This window comes from Papaver somniferum, unplaced genomic scaffold (assembly GCF_003573695.1).
Source record: "Papaver somniferum cultivar HN1 unplaced genomic scaffold, ASM357369v1 unplaced-scaffold_92, whole genome shotgun sequence".
NCBI classification, from domain to species: Eukaryota; Viridiplantae; Streptophyta; class Magnoliopsida; order Ranunculales; family Papaveraceae; genus Papaver; species Papaver somniferum.
Genome location: NW_020652304.1, coordinates 214,668 through 221,004, shown reverse-complemented (window position 1 = coordinate 221,004; position 6,337 = coordinate 214,668).

Here is a 6,337-nt window from a genome sequence, read left to right as displayed (position 1 = left end):
AGACAAACCCCCAAAGTTTAGTGGCAAAGACTTTAAATGATGGCAGTCCAAAATGTTATTCTTCTTAAAAGACCAAAGGCTAGATGAAGTTGCCTTAGAAAGACCCTCAAGAAGGCTTCATGACCGTGGTTATGAAGATAGACTGGATAGGTGGACTAGGAAAAATTACATGTGCAAAAACCATATTCTTAACTGTCTGGATGACTCCTTGTACGACTTTTATAATGTAAAAGAGAATTTTACTGCTTTTGATTTATGGGAAACCCTAGAAGAAAAATATCTTGCTGAAGCTGCTGGAAGCAAAAAGTTCTTGGTGGCTAGGTTCCTGGAATATAAAATGACTGATGAAAAGCCTGTTGTAGAACAATTCGTCGAACTCCAGCTACTCATCAACGAAATTCTTGCTGAAGGCATGCATATTGATGAATCTCTACAAGTATCTGCAGTGATTGAAAAGCTACCACCCTCATGGAACGAGTACAAGAGGAGGCTGCGACACAAGAATGGTGAAATCACCATGGTGGAGCTGGGGAAAAAGATCCAGGTGGAGGAACTTCTGTTCTGCAAGGACAAGAGCCTGATGCTGAGCAAAGACATGTCAAACAAAGCTCAGGTCCTGGACGATAATGCTGCGTCAAAGAAAAGGCACGGAGAATCCATCAAAAATGGTAAACGTAACAAACAACGTAACTCCAAAGGTAACCATCTTAAGCCAAAGGGTGGTGTCTCCAAAAACACCATCAAAGGCGACTGCTATAACTGTGGGAAAACTGGTCATATGGCCAAAGATTGCAGGGCACCTAAAAAGACCAAAAATGATCCTAAACAGAAAAATAAGGCAAACGTAGTAGATGATTCTGGATATTTTACTGGCATGGTGTCTGAAGTCAACCTTGTCTCTAATGTGACCAATGTGAGAGACTGGTGGCTTGATTCTGGAGCCACTAGGCATGTCTGTAAGTTCAGAAATGCTTTCTCCTCCTATAACAAAGTAGGAGACGATGAGAAATTGTTTATGGGAAACTCTTCTACCTCTAAAGTGGTGGGAAAATACAAGGTTGAATTAAAACTCACTTCAGGAAAAACTCTCGCATTGAATGACGTGTATCACGTCCCGGACATATGCAAGAATCTTATCTCAGAAACCATCTTACTTGGGAAAGGTTTTAAATTTGTAGCTGAGTCTAACAAGGTTGTAATATCTAAAGGTGGTGATTTCGTAGGAAAAGGATATGTCACTGATAACATGATTAAGCTTAGTGTACTTTCTTTGAACTTGAATGATAATGCATCTTCTTCTGCTTATGTTTGTGACTCCTCACATGTTTGGCATGATAGACTAGGACATGTTAATTTCAAATCTATTGAAAGACTTGCTAAATTAGGCTGCATTCCTAAAATAAACTTTGACAGAGGTCATAAATGTGAAATTTGTGTTGAATCTAAATATGCTAGAAAACCCTTTAACAAAAAGGTTGAACGTAGTACAACTCCCCTAGAACTAATCCACTCCGATTTGGGAGATTTGAAATCAACACCAACTAGAGGTGGGAAAAAATGGTACATCACTTTTATAGATGATCACTCAAGATACTGTCAGGTTTATCTTCTTAGAAGTAAAGATGAAGCCTTAGACGCTTTCAAATTATATAAACTTGAAGTAGAAAACCAAAGAGGTGAGTATGTGATACCTATAGGAGAATTCTGCAAACTTAATGGCATCATTCATGAAACTACTGCACCTTCTTCACCTGAGTCGAATGGAGTAGCTGAAAGGAAAAACCGAACACTCATAGATATGGTGAACGCTATGTTAGCTAGTTCAAGGCTACCTTCGAACCTGTGGGGGGAAGCAATTCTCTCTGCTTGCTATCTCTTGAACCGAGTTCCATTTAAGAAATCCAACAAAACTCCATATGAGTTATGGAAAGGAAGACAACCGTCCTATGCATACTTTAAAGTATGGGGGTGTTTGGCCAAGGTGGCCACTCCTCGTTCCAAGAAAACCAAAATAGGACCTAAAACTGTAGATTGTGTTTTCCTAGGATATCCTGAGCACACTAGTGCTTATAGGTTCATGGTAATTGGTGATATCACCATAATGGAATCCAGAGATGCAGTGTTTTTCGAACACATTTTCACTTTAGGGTCTGGACCTCATAAAAGGGTCCGCGATGATCTCTCAGATGTTCCTTCGACTAGTCAACCCCCGTCTCTAGATGCTGAAACCGAACCTAGAAGAAGTAAGAGGGTCAGAACCGAGAAAGGTTTCGGTCCAGATTTTGTGACTCTTACGGTAGAGTCTGAACCCCAAACCTATAAGGAAGCTATGACTTCTCCGGAAGCTCCCTTCTGGGAAGAAGCTTCAAATAATGAGTGGGATTCCATTCAACAAAATGAAACTTGGGAGCTTGTAGACTTACCTCCTGGTAGTAAAACCATAGGTTGCAAGTGGGTCTTCAAAAGGAAACTTAGAACAGATGGAACTATAGAAAAACACAAAGCTAGGTTGGTATCTAAGGGGTACAGACAACAGGAAGGATTAGATTTCTTTGATACCTATTCACCGGTCACTAGAATCACTTCTATCCGGATGCTGATTGCTATTGCTTCTATTTATGATTTGCATATACATCAGATGGATGTTAAAACTGCTTTTTTATATGGTGAATTGAATGAAGAAATTTATATGGACCAACCTGAAGGTTTTGTTGTGAAAGGTTTTGAAGATAAAGTATGCAAACTGAAAAAATCTTTGTATGGTTTAAAACAAGCACCTAAACAGTGGCATGAAAAATTTAATCATGTAATGATATCTAATGGCTTCAAGGTTAATGAATCTGATAAATGTGTTTACATTAAATCTGTGGATGATTCTCATGTTATTGTGTGCCTATATGTTGATGATATGCTCATATTAGGTAGTAACCTTGATAGTATCAATACCACTAAAAGCATGTTTAACGAAAACTTTGACATGAAAGACATAGGCCCTGCTGATGTAATCTTAGGGATGAAAATCAGAAAGATGTCTGATGGATATAGTCTTAGTCAATCTCATTATGTTGAAACTGTGCTTAAGAGATTTAATCATGAAAATGCTAAACCTGCAACTACTCCTTATGATCCCAATTGCAAATTGAAAAAGAACAAGGGTGAGGGTATTTATCAACTTGAGTATTCTCGTGTTATTGGCAGTCTTATGTATTTAATGAACTGTACAAGACCTGATATTGCCTATACTGTGAGTAGATTAAGCAGGTACACTTGCAACCCTGGGCAGGATCACAGGAATGCTCTCTACAGAGTTCTACGGTACCTGAGAGGAACTTAAAACTATTGCCTAAGTTTTGGGAAGTATCATGCTGTGCTAGAAGGGTATTGTGATGCTAACTGGATATCAGACTCAGATGAGTGCAAATCCACTAGTGGGTACATCTTCACACTTGGTGGTGCGTCTGTGTCATGGAAGTCTACCAAACAGACATGTATAACCCGATCCACCATGGAGTATGAGTTTATAGCCTTGGAGAAAGCTGGAGAGGAAGCTGAATGGATACGAGGTTTCCTGGGTGGAATTCCACTCTGGCCCAAGCCTGTGTCTTCGATCGCAATCCACTGTGACAGTCAAGCTGTTATTGGATGCGCAAAGAATAGTGTATACAACGGAAAGTCTATACATCTTCGAAGAAGACACAAGACAGTGAAACAACTACTCTCTACAGGCATCATCTCTATAGACTTTGTAAGGTCTAAAGAGAATATTGCAGATCCTTTGACGAAAGGGTTATCTAGAGAGGTAGTTAGATCCACATCGAAGGGGATGGGACTCAAGCTCATAGAATAAATCGCCATGAAGGACACTCAACCTTGTGAATGGAGCTCCAAGATCAAGGTTCAATGAGATAACCAATTTTTGGTGATGTCGAGAGAAAGCACTATCTTTGTCCCTCCCTATGGTGTAACCGTATGATAGTGCTGCCTGCATGTTTTAGGATGATCTGTCAGGATCTTAATGAGTTCCATGGCTTTACTTAAAGCGGAGTGTGGCAGGACACTCTTAATGGACTCACCTATGTGGATGTTGGAAGTGGGGCCGCTTCCTATGAGAATTTGAGCTTTTTCTCTAGAGACATTCATTAAGTCCGGGATTTAGCCCACGGCCAAAACGGGCACAACGGCAAGAGCTTGGCAGCTTTCTTTTTCTTTGAGACATCAAAGTATGGTTGTTATTTCTGAATTGCACTCACTGTTGACGGTTCAAGACATTGTGTTCACCGAAACAACAAGCAGTTCCGGTAACCTCTCACTATGTTAAGGTTCAATCTCTGGGACACCTTAGCCTAATATTGATGTATTATGTTTTCTCGTATTTCGTCGATATGTTTTATCATTCATGTGGGGGATTGTTAGAAAAAAAACGCTTTAAAATTACCAATTTTTCCATGGACTATGTTTTGATCCCTAGACCTATTGCCCATTAATTGTTTTTTCTTTTGAATAGATAAAACAATAGTCCCACATTGACTAAAATCTAAAGAGTTTTAGACATAAATACCATAGAGTTGGCTATAAGGGCATGGCCCTTGGGTCATTAGACTTTTGTGCTTGGGGGGGAGGCTTGGACTAGGGCAAGGTTGCCTTTCCCGTACGCGTGGTGCTTCGCACAGAAGCACGCACGCCGCCGCCGCCGTCCGTCTGGTCGGGCGGTCGGGCTCGGGTGTGGGTGTGGGTGTGTTAGATCCTATCTTTTTGCTGAAATTTTTGGTACGTGTTTTCCACACAAGTAGAAGAATCTTTTCTTTTGTCCTGACTTCTTTGTCTGAACGTGCTTGTCTTGGCTTCTTTGTCTGCACGATTTTTGTCCTGACTTCTTTGTCTGAACGTGCTTGTCTTGGCTTCTTTGTTTGTACGTGTTTTGTCCTGGCTCCCTTGTATGTACGTATTTGGCTTGGCAGCAACACACTGCTCCATGCCTGACAAAACAACTTTTGTTGCACTATCTTTAACCCAACATAACCAGTTTTTTCTGTCATACGCATGGGTTTTCTTTCTTGTTTGTAACTACACAAACACTATATAAGAGAGTAGTTGTAATCTCAGAAAATACACACCACAGAGAAATATCTCTTCTACTCTCCCTCAGTTTTTCTGTAAACATCTCTTCTACGCCAAGCTCTAAGGGTACCCTCATTGTATGCTACATTGAGGGGTACTAACTGTAGTTGTATCCTGGAGGTGACTCGCCAACTGCTGTAGCATCTCAGAGGAGTGGCAGGCGATATTGCCTTTAGGACAGCGTAGTCTACATGCCTCTACATTTTCTGTGCAGCAACATCAGCAACATTATTTTGAGCTAAGTATCTTCTTCTCAGTTACTTTATTAGTAATATACCCAACAATCTAAAGGCAATATCCTCTTTACTATATTTTGTAACAACATGGGAAAGAGTACTGTAGAAAAACCCCCAAAGTTTAGTGGCAAAGACTTTAAACGATGGCAGTCCAAAATGTTATTCTTCTTAAAAGACCAAAGGCTAGATGAAGTTGCCTTAGAAAGACCCTCAAGAAGGCTTCATGACCGTGGTTATGAAGATAGACTGGATAGGTGGACTAGGAAAAATTACATGTGCAAAAACCATATTCTTAACTGTCTGGATGACTCCTTGTACGACTTTTATAATGCAAAAGAGAATTTTACTGCTTTTGATTTATGGGAAGCCCTAGAAGAAAAATATCTTGTTGAAGCTGCTGGAAGCAAGAAGTTCTTGGTGGCTAGGTTCCTGGAATATAAGATGACTGATGAAAAGCCTGTTGTAGAACAATTCGTCGAACTCCAGCTACTCATCAACGAAATTCTTGCTGAAGGCATGCATATTGATGAATCTCTACAAGTATCTGCAGTGATTGAAAAGCTACCACCCTCATGGAACGAGTACAAGAGGAGGCTGCGACACAAGAATCGTGAAATCACCATGGTGGAGCTGGGGAAAAAGATCCAGGTGGAGGAACTTCTGTGCTGCAAGGACAAGAGCCTGATGTTGAGCAAAGACATGTCAAACAAAGCTCATGTCCTGGACGATAATGCTGCGTCAAAGAAAAGGCACGGAGAATCCAGCAAAAATGGTAAACGTAACAAACAACGTAACTCCAAAGGTAACCATCTTAAGCCAAAGGGTGGTGTCTCCAAAAACACCATCAAAGGCGACTGCTATAACTGTGGGAAAACTGGTCATATGGCCAAAGATTGCAGGGCACCTAAAAAGACCAAAAATGATCCTAAACAGAAAAATAAGGCAAACGTAGTAGATGATTCTGGATATTTTACTGGCATGGT